At 41.4% G+C, this 15,460-nt stretch overlaps 1 protein-coding gene across 2 annotated transcripts in view; it reads left to right on the top strand.

Annotated features, from left to right (window-relative positions):
* Nucleotides 1-15,460, top strand: part of PARD3B (par-3 family cell polarity regulator beta) — a 540,299-nt gene that overhangs the window by 504,334 nt on the left and 20,505 nt on the right. The gene's annotated exons all lie outside the window — the stretch shown is intronic.

Genomic DNA, 15,460 nt, shown 5'->3' on the forward strand with positions numbered 1-15,460 from the left:
AAATGAAATGGTTTAAAAGTCAGTTTCTTCAAACTGAACAGCTGAATAAATAGGCAAAGGGAATAAATTTTTAAAATGGCTTAAGTGACACATTTGTATAAAGCATAAGTCCAAAGTGAAGAGTACTTTTTATAGATGTCAACGTAAGGCCCACATACTCAGAGCAGACCATAAATACGCATGTGGGAGCCGGGACAGTGGAAGGTCCCTGAAGAGAACTTTTAAAAAATCAGTCTGCATAATATTTATTACTTATCAACAGTACAATTATAGAAGCATTGAATCATTAAGCAAAGAATATAAGACAAACACAGAAGAACGGGAATAAAGCAAAACATTAATGAGAAAAAAGAAACATGTTAGTAGGAAGAGCATTTGATTGAGATGAAGGGTTTTGGAAAAACCTGTGTATACCACCCTCAGCTCCAGACAGGAAGGAGAAAATACAATTGTAAAAACTAAATGATCTAAGAACTATACAGTACGTCCAATCTAAAGGTCACATTTCTTGGCTTTCAAAGTGATAGCTTCACATATTCTTTTTCTTAAAGGAATCATTCAGCATATCTTGATAAAGATTTTCCGTTCCATAGTTTTTAACACAAAGCTTCTCAAAGGTGAACTTAAACAGATGCAGAGAGGAAAAGAAGATGCCCTTCTTGATTATCAACAAGGGTAAGCCAAGGTTGTAGTCTTTCTGGCTTTGCATGGTTGAGGTCTTTTTATAGTTCTTGCATGGTTGAAGGTGGTTGAATAGCTTTCCAGTAGCAGAATGGATTTTTGCTGAAAATTAACAATCAAACAGTTGCCCAGCTATTGTAACTTCTGCTCATGTAGCTAAGATTCTCAGACATTAGTCCCGGTTCATACCTTGAACTTTTCCCATGCAGTCCACCTGATCATTTTGCTTTCCTGTTTCTCCACCCTTTCCAGTTTTATAATATTCTTTTTGAGTTGGGTAATCAGAACATACGCAGTCATCCGACATCTTTAACACATTTGTGTGAATTCAAATATATGCGTTCAGCAAACAAACAAAAAGAGCAAAAAACAACAGTTTAAATAGTGCAGGCATTTCTGCCTGCCATTCCATTTACAGGTCTGCCATTTTATCCATGGGTTTGGAACCCACAGATTTAATGGATTTAACCATGGGTTCTGAACCTGTGATGGAGGGCCAGAGGTGTTCTCCGATTGCATGCAGGTGGCTTTCTGAGGTCCAGAGTCTGCTTGCCAACTAAAACCACTAAAAGAAGCAGGTTGAATTACAATATTCACAAGTGGACACATCCTATACATCTATAGATTAGTTCGAGATTTCTAAAAAGGCATTACAATACTCTGTTTTATTTTCAGTCCTTTTTGTAATGATCACTTTTTCACTTTTCCTACACACTCAGTTGGCATTTTCATTGTGCTATCCACCAGCTGAGATCTCTTTCCTGGTTTTTAACCTCCACTTCAGTCCCCATCAATGTACATTTTACCATCCAGGATAATCTGCTGTTCACTGCAAACGTAACCACTTCATTGTACACCTCTAACTCCTTGCACACCTTATGAACCAGCTATAGCACCAGTTCCAATACAGATGCTTTGGAAACTCTGCTTCGGACATACTTTCATTGTAAGAATGGGCTGTTTTACTCCTGCTCTCCACTTCGTCCTGTTTAATCAGTTAGCAGTTTGTAAGAAGACCTGTTCTCTCATCCCATGACAGTTAAGTTTACAGAAGAACCTTTGGGAACAGTCTTTGTCAAATGCTTTTTGGAAATCCAAGTGTATCAGGTTTACCAGCTCACCCTTATCCAATTGCCACTTTATACTCTGAAAGGATTTCAAAAGGCCGATGAGGCCAGACTTCCTTTGGGGAAGCTATGCTGATTCTTTCTCAGCAAGTTTTATCCTTCTATACTATATGCTATAATTCCCTCATTTGTAATGCTTTCAACTGATTTACCTGCAACAGATGCTAAGCTAACTGGTTTATAAGTTTCTCAATCCACCTCCTCCCCCAGTCCATGCCTGGTTGGCTGGCTACAGCTGGCTACACTGCAGTTGTCTGCTACAGAGACTGCTTTTGGGGACAAGCTTCAACTTTTTGTTAGGTGCTTTTGTTTGCCTTGGGTAAATCAACATCACTTCCAGGTTCTGGTGGGGTCTCAGGCAAAGGTATGGAGTGCTAGGCACACCAAGGTACTCTGGCATACGCATATGCTTGCACAATGTGCACACTTCCCCCTCCCGCTATGAGATAGGTTCCTCTTTTTCCTGCACCACCAGGCTGACTTTCCATCCAGAAAACTGACAAGGGGGGTAGGTTGGGTGGTCCCTCTGTGACAGGGCTAAGAAAGGAGCAACTCAGATGCTGTCTTTTTACCTTTTCAAACAGCTGGAATGATTTAAAAAGGTGTGGTTGTGGTGGTGTTGAGAAAGGAGCACTTGGAGATCTCTCTCCTTGATCTTCCAGATGACTGGAAAGGTAAAGGAGATCAGTCTCACTGCATGCTTTTCCAGTGTACCATGCTCAGGCTTCAGCTGAGGAAGGAGCACTCAGGGGCAGTGGTAGTCTCTCCTTGGATGTCCTCAGAAACCCTTGTACCACTGTGAAATCTCTGAAGCTCAGTTGCAGATGGGGAAGGAGGAAGAAAGCAGCAACAGCGTGAATTGCCCAACTGAGTGACTTGTGCTGGCCATGTTTGCTGGCTTGTTGTGGTCTTCAGGAGTTGGCCTGATGTACCCTGAACCAGTCCAACCTTGTCTACCCCTGATGACCGCCCATCCTGATGGCCACCCACCCAATAATAGAGTTGCCAACCTTGACGGAAGCTGTTCTTTGGGATTTTTTTTACACAATGTTGTATGTAATGTTGGAAATTCCCAGAGGCTTTATAAGAATCTCCATGATTGCTTTTGGTAGTTCACCGTGGAGGAAGCTCCTGATTCAGGGAAACTCCAGGCCAGTCTTGGAGGGTTGCCAAGCCCTCCCATGGTAAAATGTCTTGTCCGGTGGGAGAAAACTGAGAGCAGCAGATGAGGGGAATACAGGAAAAGGTAGTAGCAGAGACCATCTTTGCACGTACATGGATGATGGAGGAGCTACAGATGCAGGACTTCCTTCAAATGTGGATTAGAGCAGGGGAGATAGTGAGGAGAGAGGAGTTGAAACAGATGTGCCAGTGAAAGACGGGTACATGGGAGCAAGCAGGTATACAAATGTCAAGGTCTTTTTGGGTATATGAAACAGACAGACCAGAGGCTTAGAGTATGGATGAGAAGGAGCTAGATTGACTAGTGTTCTAATATGAAATACTAGGAGCTCAGGTAGTACTTTATGGTGCTGAGGGAAGGGCCATGCATGCTCTGCTGGGCAGTACGTAGCACACATACATCCTGGCCTTTGATAGGTGCTTGAGCATGCAGCCCTTTCCGCAACTGGATCAACACACCAGCATCTCTAACTGGAAATAAAATTAAGGTTTTCACCCCAAATTTCTTTTGTTAATAATAATCATTACTTACAAGCTGCTGGGCTTGTAGCCCAGAAAAATACCGTACAGGTATTCACATTTTGCAATTTGTGAGAAGACATGCACAGTGTCAGACTAAATGAATCCAGCCTCAGACAATAATCCAGATAACCTTCAAAAATGTAGGGGAGGCATGTGGACACGTGCATGCATCTCCGCTGCCCCCCCCCAACTCACTGTCCCAGTCCCTAATCATGCATTGGAGCAATTCAAATGAACATGGTTCAAATATATTGAGGAGAGGAGTGCATGTTCACAATCCTCCGCCTCCCCACCTATTTGTGAGTCTGGACTTGGGATACTATCCAGAGGTCAACGTAGAAAGGGCAGCCAGGCAGCTGACAAATTCAGAGCTGAATTTTTAAATGTGGGGAGCTGCATGGTAAAGCTGATGACATAACATTAATTGGAAGTTAACTTTGTTTTGCAAATGCTTCTATGATTCCAAAGCTGTTGGGCCTCCATTTTTTTCCTCACAGGAATCCAGTGTGCATCTAAATGCTTTGTGGCAATATGTTTCTAAGCATGCATGCATTCTGTTTTGCATTGCACTGGCCTTTTAGCCTTTGCCCTTATAAAAGGAATAGAAATTAATACAAACTTAAGAGCCTGCAATGACAGCAGCGGTATGTTGCTGTATTACAGATCTATAGATGCCCTCTAGCATTGTTAAAATGCAGCTTGTTTGGTTCCAGGTGTGTGTGTTAACAAAACTCTCACTTACTGTTACTTTTCATCTATATAAGTCTTTCCTAGCATCTCACTCCTCATTTTGCCTTGAATACATGCCATCCTGAGACGCTTGGGTAAATGTTAGTTTTAGAAGTTAATCCCTTCTGAACAGTTTAATAAAAGGAAAAGGGAAGTCATGAACGCCCTGATTCAAGAGGAGTCTAGGAGGCATGAATTTAAATGTCAGAGCAGTTGATAGCAAGGTGAGAAGTAATGTTAAACGGGAGCTGTTATTCAGGTCAGCATCCTCCCTGCACGAAGTAATTGATATCCGGTACTTTTGCAACAGCTGAAAAAACAGCAGAACATGTTCTACAAGATATAACAGCCATAGGAAGCAAGAAGGGAGAGTGTAGCCCTGGAAGGAAAGTGAGTTACCTACTAGTTTTGTTCCACTTCAAAGTTAATTTAGTATGGAGAATGAGGACTGCACATTCAGCTATCTTTTAGACCGTGTTTTAGAAATTGGTAGCACAGCATCATCTGAGGACACAAGGTAGTAAAAACAAGTGGGTATTCAGTCAGAGTGGCTCCTGATTCAGGAGCTTTGGTGGTAGGGGAGCAGAAAGGGAACCAGGGGCATATCCTGATATCATAAACTGAAAGATCCTTTATTTTCTTGGTGTAAGAAAGTATTTTGCAGAGCAATCCACGATAGATAGCAGCAAAATTTACCAAGCACAAGCAATCTCAATGCGATTTCACAGTTACAACTCTGTGCAAATGACTTTTTACTTAGATCAGGGTGTCAGCAGCGACTATATTATATGACAGCATCTGGCATTTTAGTTACGAGTTTTCATTTTTTTTAAAAATCAAGTGGAGCTTTCCAATGAAGTGGCAGAGAAACAAACATAAAAAAAGAATATGCACTTCTGTGTGGACAGGATTCAAAACCAAACAAAAAGACAAAGCAACACGCTGATCATTGATGTACAAGTTTCAGCTTTTAATAATTCCCGCTGTTTAACACAAAGGATTCAAACAAGATCACTTGACATTTATATACAGGTCTCTGTCTACATATCCCTGAATAACCAACCAGGGATTTGACTTGCTAAATGCATCTGTAAGAGTTTGAAGTGTCTACAATGCAAAGTTCTCATTTATTGTCTGCCCTGAAGACATCTGAAAATCACTGTTAGGGTAGAGAAAATTATACCATTTTGAAGAAAGACAAACAGTTTCTCCTTTGCTTGCTATGAAGTCAGACATGTGAAATCCTGCAACTGTCATCTCTGCTCAAAGCTGCTTGTGTCCCTTTATCCTTTCATGCAGCAAGATGGGGAAAACATTTTCAGACTCCTCCAAGTGAGTGCTAAAATTGTATTTCATTGTACTCATGTGACCCAGATCTGTTGGAAGTGGTGGTGGGGAGTTAAAAATGCTGGCTTACTTATCTTTTGCATGATTCTGCTACTCCTGTACTACACGTTTATGCAACAGCACAGTGGTTTCCAAACGTTTTTGACTTGCAGCTCCCTTGACCTACTGGGTCATTGGCTACAGCTCCCCATTAGGGCTGCAATTCTATACACTGTATAGGACAACAGGTTTTTTGTGAGGATTTTTCAGCTCCCCTGGCTGATTTTCACTGCTCCCTAGGGAGCCACAGCTCACAGTTTGGAAACCACTGCAATAGTCCAATATATTGTGGGGAGGGGGGATTCAACCAAGGTATGTTTAAGAGAATGACAGACAGGCAAACTCTTCCCAAGAGACTGCACTGTTACCTCTCCATGGTTGGCAACCTTCAGTCTCGAAAGACTATGGTATAAGCCTACAGCACCCAGTAGTCCCAGGCAGTCTCCCATCCAAGTACTAACCAGGCCTGACCCTGCTTAGCTTCCGAGATCAGACAAGATCGGGCATCTGCAGGGTAACACTAGGCTGCATAACCCAACACATTTGGCAATACCAGGAGAAAAGATGCACTAGGTAAGAAAGCATGGTTACAAAGAGCAAGGCACAGAATAACAACAATCATAATAACATTACTGTATAATCAAGAAGACACATCAGTCAGAATAATCTGCAGTGCAGTAGACACTACAGTAGGGGAACGTAATTTGGCAGCTCCTCCTCCCTGCATACTGTCAGGTCACATGGGTCGTATACAGTGGCAAGCAGGAGCCAAATGGGGCAAGGAAGGCAAGGGGGACACCATGTGGGGCAAGGGAGACACCATGGTGCCTCTTTGGGAGAGACTAAATTCATTATATTTATTTCAAATGAGAGATGGGAGGTGCCTTCTGCATGTCCTAAGAGGCACTTCAAGGCCAGCTGAAGCCCTGCCCTGAACAGAAGCACAGAACTTAAGGGCTGGACAGAGACTGCAATATAATCCGTTCTTTCATTAGTACCCAGCATATTGTGATAAAGAATACTGTGATATTTGTTGCTTCACAGTGCGCCTTTTCCCCTAGAACCATTGATTTACTGGTCTTAACTCTGGATTAAGATATAATTTCAGCTTTTAGTAAGGTTTCTGCTTAATTCTTTTTATAAATCCCAATGTTTCTAAAGCTCTTTCCCATTTAACCAAAGCAGCAAAATGCCATGGGGGCTCTTTGAAAAGTAATGTTGTTTGCTGTGCAAGCACTATAGTTTAATTTTAAATTTGTCATTGTAAGTGAGAGGAAAAATCAGTGTTTGGGCCATTAGTCTTTTTTTAGACACTGGATGGGACTAGCATACCAAGTGTGCTGTATCCCATTAATGGATGTTAAATTACATCTGTGTCACACAGGTGAACATCTTGCCTTTCCCAAGTAGCAGTCTTTCCATTTTAGCCATGAGGGAGGTAGTTATCAGTTTCTTATTAAATTATTAACAATGTTCTCTGTACCACTTCTCCTCCAGGTATTTCCAGATGTATCGATCTATTTTATTAAAATTATATTAAGTATTTTGGAATTGACAGACTTGAAAAAAGTGTTGAAAAAAGACTTGAAAAATGGGCTATGTCAGAATGCCAGATGCAAGGGAGGGCACCAGGATGAGATCTCTTGTTATCTGGTGTGCTCCCTGGGGCATTTGATGGACCGCTGTGAGATACAGGAAGCTGGACTAGATGGGCCTATGGCCTGATCCAGTGGGGCTGTTCTTATGTTCTTAGGTTGCTAATATATTAACACTGCAAAATACAGTTCAAAATGCAGTAGTAAGCATAAGCCTAAGCAGGGCCAGCTCAAGATTTCCCATGCACTTGGGACAGAAGGCCACATGCTGCTCCCACTGATCTAGTAATATGCCAGTCTCAGTCCTCCTACCACACCAGCCATTTTCAATCTTTTTCATCTCACAGCACACTGACAAAGTGCTAAAATGGTCAAGGCACACTCTCAATTTTTTTACAATTGGCAGGGTACACTGTACTGCCGATGGATGGAGTAGGACTCCCCCAATAGTCCTACTAATGAACAGTGGTGTCATTAGCGTTTGCATCACCCTGTGCAGGAGCCCAGCATGTCACCCCTACAATGGACCTCATCCCATGCAGTGGGCAGGGCAACGCCGCAGGCAGTGGGTGTGGTGATGTACCATTGCCCCGCCCCCCGCTGGCTTTTGGCTATATCTATTGATATATTTCAACATGGTTGTTTCATTGCATTCTGCATGAAATTACACATCGATTGATATATAACATGCTGGTATTATTTGAAATTCCCAAGATTTAAAAATTTTTGGCAAGTATACATACATAAGACCTTTACCTTTTTGGCAAGTAGTGGTGTCACCCAGTACTGCCCACACCCCCTTAGCAATACCACTGCCAATAAATGACCCTCCCCCAAAATCCTAAGCACACCTGCGGGCCATTTGCAAAACACCAATGTGCCACAGCACATAGGTTTAAAATGGCTGTACTATACCATGGATGCGAAGGAGTGTTCTACCTCACCACAGCCCTCTCCTTCCACTTTCTCTTCTGCTCTGTCACCCTCTTTGTTTTCTAAGTCAGATAGTGGTGGAGCATCAGTGGAGGGAGGTGGCTGTGTGTGTCCCAGCAGTCTGCTGACTGAGGCAACCATCTCCATTGTCCTTAAAGCCAAGCAACTGACAGAAGACTGTGCATAAAAGCCTGTTATGTATAAAAAATGAGAAATAAGGGAGGACTGAGTATTAGCTATGTTGGGTATTTGCTTTTCATGTTTTAGTTTTTTATTAGATATTCCATTTACATTGTACATTGTAGTTAGAACATTTCTACATAAAGAAGAGAAGCCATGAAACACAGAAAGAAAGCAAACTACTTTCCAAAAAGTAAAATCAAAAGAGTGTCTACAATGTTGAGCTATTGCAGTGGGGTTTTAGTGTTTTTTATCTGCTGATAGAGAAAGAGGACAGTGAAGAGAACTGTGGGAATTATATATCCAGTATGTCATTATTATAGATCCAGTTATATATCCAGTTATGTCATTTGTTGCCACTATTCAAGTATGGGAAAAAAAGTTTGGAACTAGTCCCAAATTACATGGAACTATGGTTTTAGCCAGGACTACTGAATGTTGATCTCTGTTTTGTAATATAAATGCACAGCACACCAGTGGTATTAATATTTTTTTTTATTTTACTTAATTTTTACGGCTATTATGCACAAGAAGTAAAACCACATCTAGGTGTGTCACCTGGTGTCCCAAAGAGGCTAGGACCAAATGAGATTGACCCTAGAGACATGCCCTAGAGACAATAACAGTTTCTTAGGGGGAAAAAAATACCCTATGGAATGAAGTCAAGACTTTTTAAGCTCACTGAAAAATCAGCAATGCTAGTTTTTCCAACTGTGAATTGGGAATAATACTTTTTACATACACTTCTGCAAGTGAATGTTTATATCTGTACATATACAGGATCAGACGACTAGGGGTGAGATACAAACTACTATGGGCAACATGTATGCACATGGAGCTTCTAGTGGCGACCACTTTTATCCATGATCAATAAGTGGTCAATCTGAAATAATACCCCCCCCAAGGTGTGAGGGGCTGCCACTAAAAGGAAACTGGTCCATCCTCTGTGTGTGTGCAGAACTAATTTCCACTTGAAGGGGGGAGGCAAGAGGAATCCTAGCCTCTATTTTGGGCACAAACTGTAATAGAAGAGCATAGATGCCTAAAGGGGCATGTTACTGTCTATTTGAGCACCATAGCTTAATTTCAATTCAGTTCTCAAGGCAACTTTTTTATTACTATAATGTATACATTTGAAATATGTGATTTTTTTTCATTTAGCATATAGCAGGAGAATTTGTGAGATCTCATAAGAATCCAGGTGGTTTCAGGACTCTGTCACTCTAGTTTCAGAAGAGGAATGCTTTCCTCTGTTAGAAGTCTCTAAATCTTCTTAATGAAATACCAATCATTGCATGCTGTGAGAGCTTGCCAAAAATGCAGAAGACAATGGAATGGAATGGAAGTTCGTGTCTCATTAACCATCTGAGTACACTTCATTAAATGCCATATTTATAAAATGTGTGAAGTAGGGAAATATAGATCAGGGGTTTTCAAACTTCTTGGGAGTAAACTTCCTGAGGTAAGTTCTTGCAAGGGAGGGGGGAATGGAGTGACATGATCCCCAGGATTGCACCGGTGTCGGGGGGGGGGGCAGGGGCTGTCTTTTTCTTACATAATGAAGCAGCAGGTTTCTGGGGGTTCAGGGAGCCCCGTGGAAACCTCTGCAGGGCTCCCCAAGCCTCTGAAAATTAACCACAACACACTTCTGGTTTGTGATCACAAAACCGGAAGTGGGTCACGGTAGCTTCTACATTTTCTGAGACTTGGGGAGCCCTGCGGAGGATTCCATGGGGCTCCCCGCACCCCTGGGAACCTGCCGCTTCGTTATGTAAATAAAAGACAGCCCTTGCCCTCCCCAACAGCAGCACAATCCTGGGGATCACATCGCTCCTTTCCCCCTCCCCACCCCTTAAAGGTGTAAAGGCAGAGGGACTCAGGCTGGGGTGTTGTGACACCCCAGTTTGAGAACTTCTGATATAGATGATGGTTTTTTTTCTGAGGTGAGATTCAGAAACAGTGATAAGTTTACCTCTTCAAAGCCATACTGACAGAACAAAGATTCCATCCTTATTCTTTTTGATACCAGATCCATATTGTTAGATGTTCATGCTTCACTTCTCCAGTCACTGAGATGCTTCAGGGGCACAGCAATAACTTCCTAGTTTCAGTAAGTCCTAGTTTCAAATGGGAAAGCTTTAAACATGTTCTTAATCCTTCCATTGGAATCACTGGGGATGTAAAAGTGCTTAACTGTGACTGAATTGGGCCCTTAATATTGCAATCAAATTATTTAATGAGTAAGAAGCTGTGATTAAAAATATTAGCTGAAGATCTAATTTCTTGGGGTGTAGAGTGAATGCAGAGTGCTACCTAACAGTCAGGAAAGCAGACAGAGATGTGAACACTCCAGGATGTTTCTTAGTGTGAAACTTCTCTAGAAAAATGAGGGGTACCCAGTGTCATTTCTAGGGAAAATGGTACCCATTGCAAGCACTGAAATTGTGCTCCTGTCCAAACAGAGAAAGGGAGATCACGAGACTCTGCTGGAAGAGGAGGTGGCTGGAGAGGTATGGCACCTGTGAGTAAGATCTGACTGCCCGCACTTGAGGCACGATCTGGGAAAGGAGGGTGTGGAGCAAGCCACCAATTCCTGTGCACAGCTTCCAACTCTGGTGGTGGTGGTGGTACACAGTTACCTTGGTGGTACTTATGGTGGTACTTGTAAGGTGGTACTAGTAAAAGTCATAATATCCCCTCTCCCCCCCCCAAAAAAAACCCACCAAGTTGAAAAGCTGTATTTTGGATTTACTAGTGGTACGTTCAAATTGTGATACTTGATTTTCTAGGTGTCCTGTAAACAAGGTAATTCACAATCAACACACAAACAAAAATCAGGATCTGCACTAAAAAAAACACCCTGAATTATGTAGATCAACCATTGATATGTAAATGAGCAAGGTGACTTGCAGATCGTGCAGCATCATTTGGAATTTAGGAGAGTCAGGGTTGGAAGTGGAGGGATGGGAGTTTCTGCCTTTGCAGGCTGTAGGAAAACAGGGAGCCTCCAGCTGTGTTCTCTGGTTAGTGCAAAGATGCATATTGATGACCAAAGAGGAGTTAAATGCACCAATCATATTTCATTGGTGCAGTTAATTCCTCTTGATTGTAGTTATTAACATTGGTATACCATTGCTAATTAATGCAATCAGTTTTCTTTAACAAATTAAGCCCCATAAATATCAGTGAATTATGAAATGTGAATGAGCTTTTTTTTCTCCTTCCAAATCCATCTCCGAATTTTTATCTGATTAGAAAGAAAAATTAGTTGTCTTCTTGTCAGTTGTTATAGCTATGAAAGTTGTTTTTTTGTGTTGTTGTGTTTTTTTTGGTGTGACAGTTGAAGATTGTCTCGATGAGAATCTCTGTTTTTTATAGCCAAAAAAGGATACCAGCAGCAATGGTAATTTCTGCCAAATATTTGTAGCATCATTTGTGATGGTGGTTGAAATTGGTTTTTCTTCAGATGTGAGGAAAGTAGGTTCCTGAACTGGGGGAGGAATATGAACTGCTAAAAAATCAGTTTGAAGTTTCTGTCACCCAAACAGTCACCTTTTAAAAAGTGTTCAGTATGCATGACTGCAGAAAGAACATCTTAAAACAACTAGCAGAAAAGAAACATGATTGTTTTTGTTACTGGTTTGAAGATGTAACTGTACACTGGAAACTTAGATAGCACCTTGGATTGAAATATGATCTAAACAGAACCAATGACAGAGCTTTATTTTGTCAGTAAAATATTGTGTACTTCCTTTGAGGTTGTACATATGGTTTTTACTGCAAAGATGAAAAATAAAAAGATGAGTTCATTTGAGTTACTGTATCTAGAAATCAAGTGGAGTGGAATTACCATCTCTTCTCATTCTGTATTTTTGTAGTTTATTGAGACACAATTCTTCTCTCTCTCTTTCCCCTTTTTTTTTAACGCCCTGATTGTACCTCAGGGTAGAGCACTGACAGCAATGAGAAAAAAACAGCAAAGAATGCTTTAATTTAGATGAAATATTATTTTAAAAATAAACGCTCTGTCATAGAATTAATAACCTGCTCTTATGGAATTTTATGCAGCCTCTAAATATCTGGCTGTGTATTAATAATCCAATATTTGAATAACTAGAACCACTGCACCAGTTGTTAATACTTAAGGAGACTCTCTCTAATGGGTTCTATTATTTGTTGAAAACCATTTTAACAATGCGGCGGCATGTTCATTGTGTTTTAAATTCGTTTCATTTGTACAATGAGAACGGATTAGAGTGTGGTTTTATATGACTTTCAAGGTGCTTTATGGTGTTTGCAATGTAGTGAATGCAGAGAATTATACATACATTATAATAGCTCTTCTGCCACCCATTCCTTTGAGCCTGTGATGATGGTGATTTTTCCTTTGTGTGTTGGATTTTCTTTTCATCAGGGAACCAGAATTACTTATTTTAAATATATAAACAAAACAGAACCAGGGTAGTTTATCGGTTGCCAACAATGTGCAATTCTGGCCTTTTTCTCCCTTCCATCAGATCTCTCATGGATGATGCAGGGTACACCTCTCAGGTTAGCAGTTTACTCTTCATTCTGTATTGTTCTTATTATGTTTTGTTATTTGAAGCAGAAATTTTCTCTTAGGCTATTCCTGCCCAGCAACATCACCTGTTTCTCTTTGGTGCGGTGCTAACTTGCATTGCTAGCTATCATCTTGTCTTCCAGTATTAGAATCACATCTTGTGTCCCTCACCTGTTGGGTTACTCCAGGACAAGCAAATGACCTCTAGAGATGTGAAGGGGGAGTTTGTTTTTCTTCAGTTTTGCTACATTTTTCCTGTTCTCTGAGTCTTTTACCACCAGAACCTCCTCCTAAGAATGAGAATTGTGCAACAGTGATTCTTCTAACTTTCTAATAAAAATCTTTTGTACTTAAAGAAAAATAATGCACAATGGGAACTTGCTAAGGGAATTTCTCAATGAACTATGGAACCTGAGTCCAAATGAGCTACCACTGTCACCTACCTTACTACTTTTATTTTAATATTTACAAATATAGTGCCAAAAAGTGAACTCCAGGTGTCAACTTAATCTGCTGTTATGGCTCGGATCTGTAGTAATAGGATCATAACCATTGACTGTCCCCTCAGTAAGATCAGGCCCTTTCCATCTTCCTTGAGCAGCTAAAGCACATGCACCAAACTGGTGCTGGGATGGGCTAATTCCCTCTATCTGCTACAGGGACAAAAGCCCAGCCCTAAATCCACCTCCAGAAGAGTGGGATTTTTTCCCTTTGGCTGAGAAGGATTGGATAAGATTACTCTAATAGTCCCGTCCTGTAGACTGATCAGAAAGATCCATTCACTAGGATGCAAAGCACTTCTTTGCACAAGGCTGGGTGTTTTGTCAGCATAAAAACCTGGGCCCATGCTGATTTAAGGAACAAAAGGCCAGCAAGAGACCCAAAATCCTAATCCTGGACTGTCTTAATAGGGCAAGAGGGTTGCAACACAAAAGGCATGACTACTTAGAATGGAGATGGGAGTTGTTGGTGCCAAGAGGTTAATGACTCTCGAGGTATTATGCAGTGCTGAGTAATGTGCAACATACAAAATGACACATGTTGTTAATTTAAGAAGCAAGTCATTACAATCTGTTTAAGACCCTTTCTGTTTTGAAAAGGTCACAAACTAGCAGCGTGCTTTTGCTCAATAGGTTTTTTAATTCAACACACCCCCTAATGGAGAAGCTAGCAATGCATAAGGTGATCTGAATGTAGAGTCAGTCTAAGGAAGGTCAAATGAGTGTTTGCTCTCTCCTGCAGCTTAGTCGAAAATCTATTGTTCCTGAACATCTTATTCCTGCCTCCGTTGTACAGACTGCCAACCACAGAAATGTCTAGCTTAAGCAGAGGGAGGGTTGTTCGGCTTAGCGTAAAAAAGTCTCTATTTTCAGCCTCCTGGGCTTGCTCATTTGTGCCACTTGGAGTGTTAGGGTTGGGTTTTCATAAGCATTGGGTGCATTTAAATCCCAGTGCAATGCATGCTCATTTAGAACTATATCACACCTGGATCTGACTTCCAAAAATGTAGACACAGGAATGTAGCCTTGTGCATTTTTTTCTCTTCTGGAGTACTTCATTCTACTCGTAAGTGGCAGATGCTCTAATACAATTATTTTTCATTTGCCCTAGTTTCTCCCTCCCACCATTTCACATTTTAGACTGGCTATCCCACATTCCCTTGCGGTGAGTACAGAGCAATGGAAGCTTGGAGCAGGCTGCATTTGACCTAAGCCATCATAGACAATCATTTCATTGTGACAGGACAGAAGTAGGTTACAATTAAAGCTAAGAACTTCTATGCAGTCTCTTTAATGCTTGTTCTCCCAGGATACTACTGCTTGATTTAACAGCTAAAAACATACTTGATGTAGTATTTGAGTACCGTAAAGTGGCAGGAGAACTTGTTAGTTCTAGCCGTAAACTAGCTGCGAAGTCCTGTGCCCAGTATATGCAAAAGATATAAGGAGACTTTTCAGGTCTACAGGAGCAACTTCCTTGGAGCATGGGATAACCAGATGAAAAGGAGGACAGAGCTCCTATGCCCTTATGAATAAGAACTGCACAGAAGTTCTGGCCCCCCTTGTACAACCATGACAGGAGGACCCCTCTTCTCCTCTGGTTATCCTACCTCTGCAACTGGTTATCCTACCTGAACAGAGGCTGTCCATATATTGAATTTTTTAAGTATTGAATTTTCTCATCAAATACTTCAACTAGTTAAAACAGTCTAGCTGATTGATTTTATTATTATTTGACAGCTCTTGCAGTATTTGAGAGCAGATGCCTCCAGAGATTCAGTGTCCCATTTCAGGGAGGCCTAGTCAGGCACTAGTTATACCCAGTGAAGTTGATGGAAGTTCCTCAGTACTGACAACACTGTTCACTTTATTTCTATGGTCTGGAACATAAGAACAGCCCCACTGGATCAAGCCATAGGCCCATCTAGTCCAGCTTCCTGTATCTCACAGCGGCCCACCAAATGCCCCAGGGAGCACACCAGATAAGAAGAGACCTCATCCTGGTGCCCTCCCTTGCATCTGGCATTCTGACATAGCCCATTTCTAAAATGGGCTTTCTGGAAC

Source organism: Tiliqua scincoides, chromosome 1 (assembly GCF_035046505.1).
Source record: "Tiliqua scincoides isolate rTilSci1 chromosome 1, rTilSci1.hap2, whole genome shotgun sequence".
Taxonomy (NCBI): Eukaryota; Metazoa; Chordata; class Lepidosauria; order Squamata; family Scincidae; genus Tiliqua; species Tiliqua scincoides.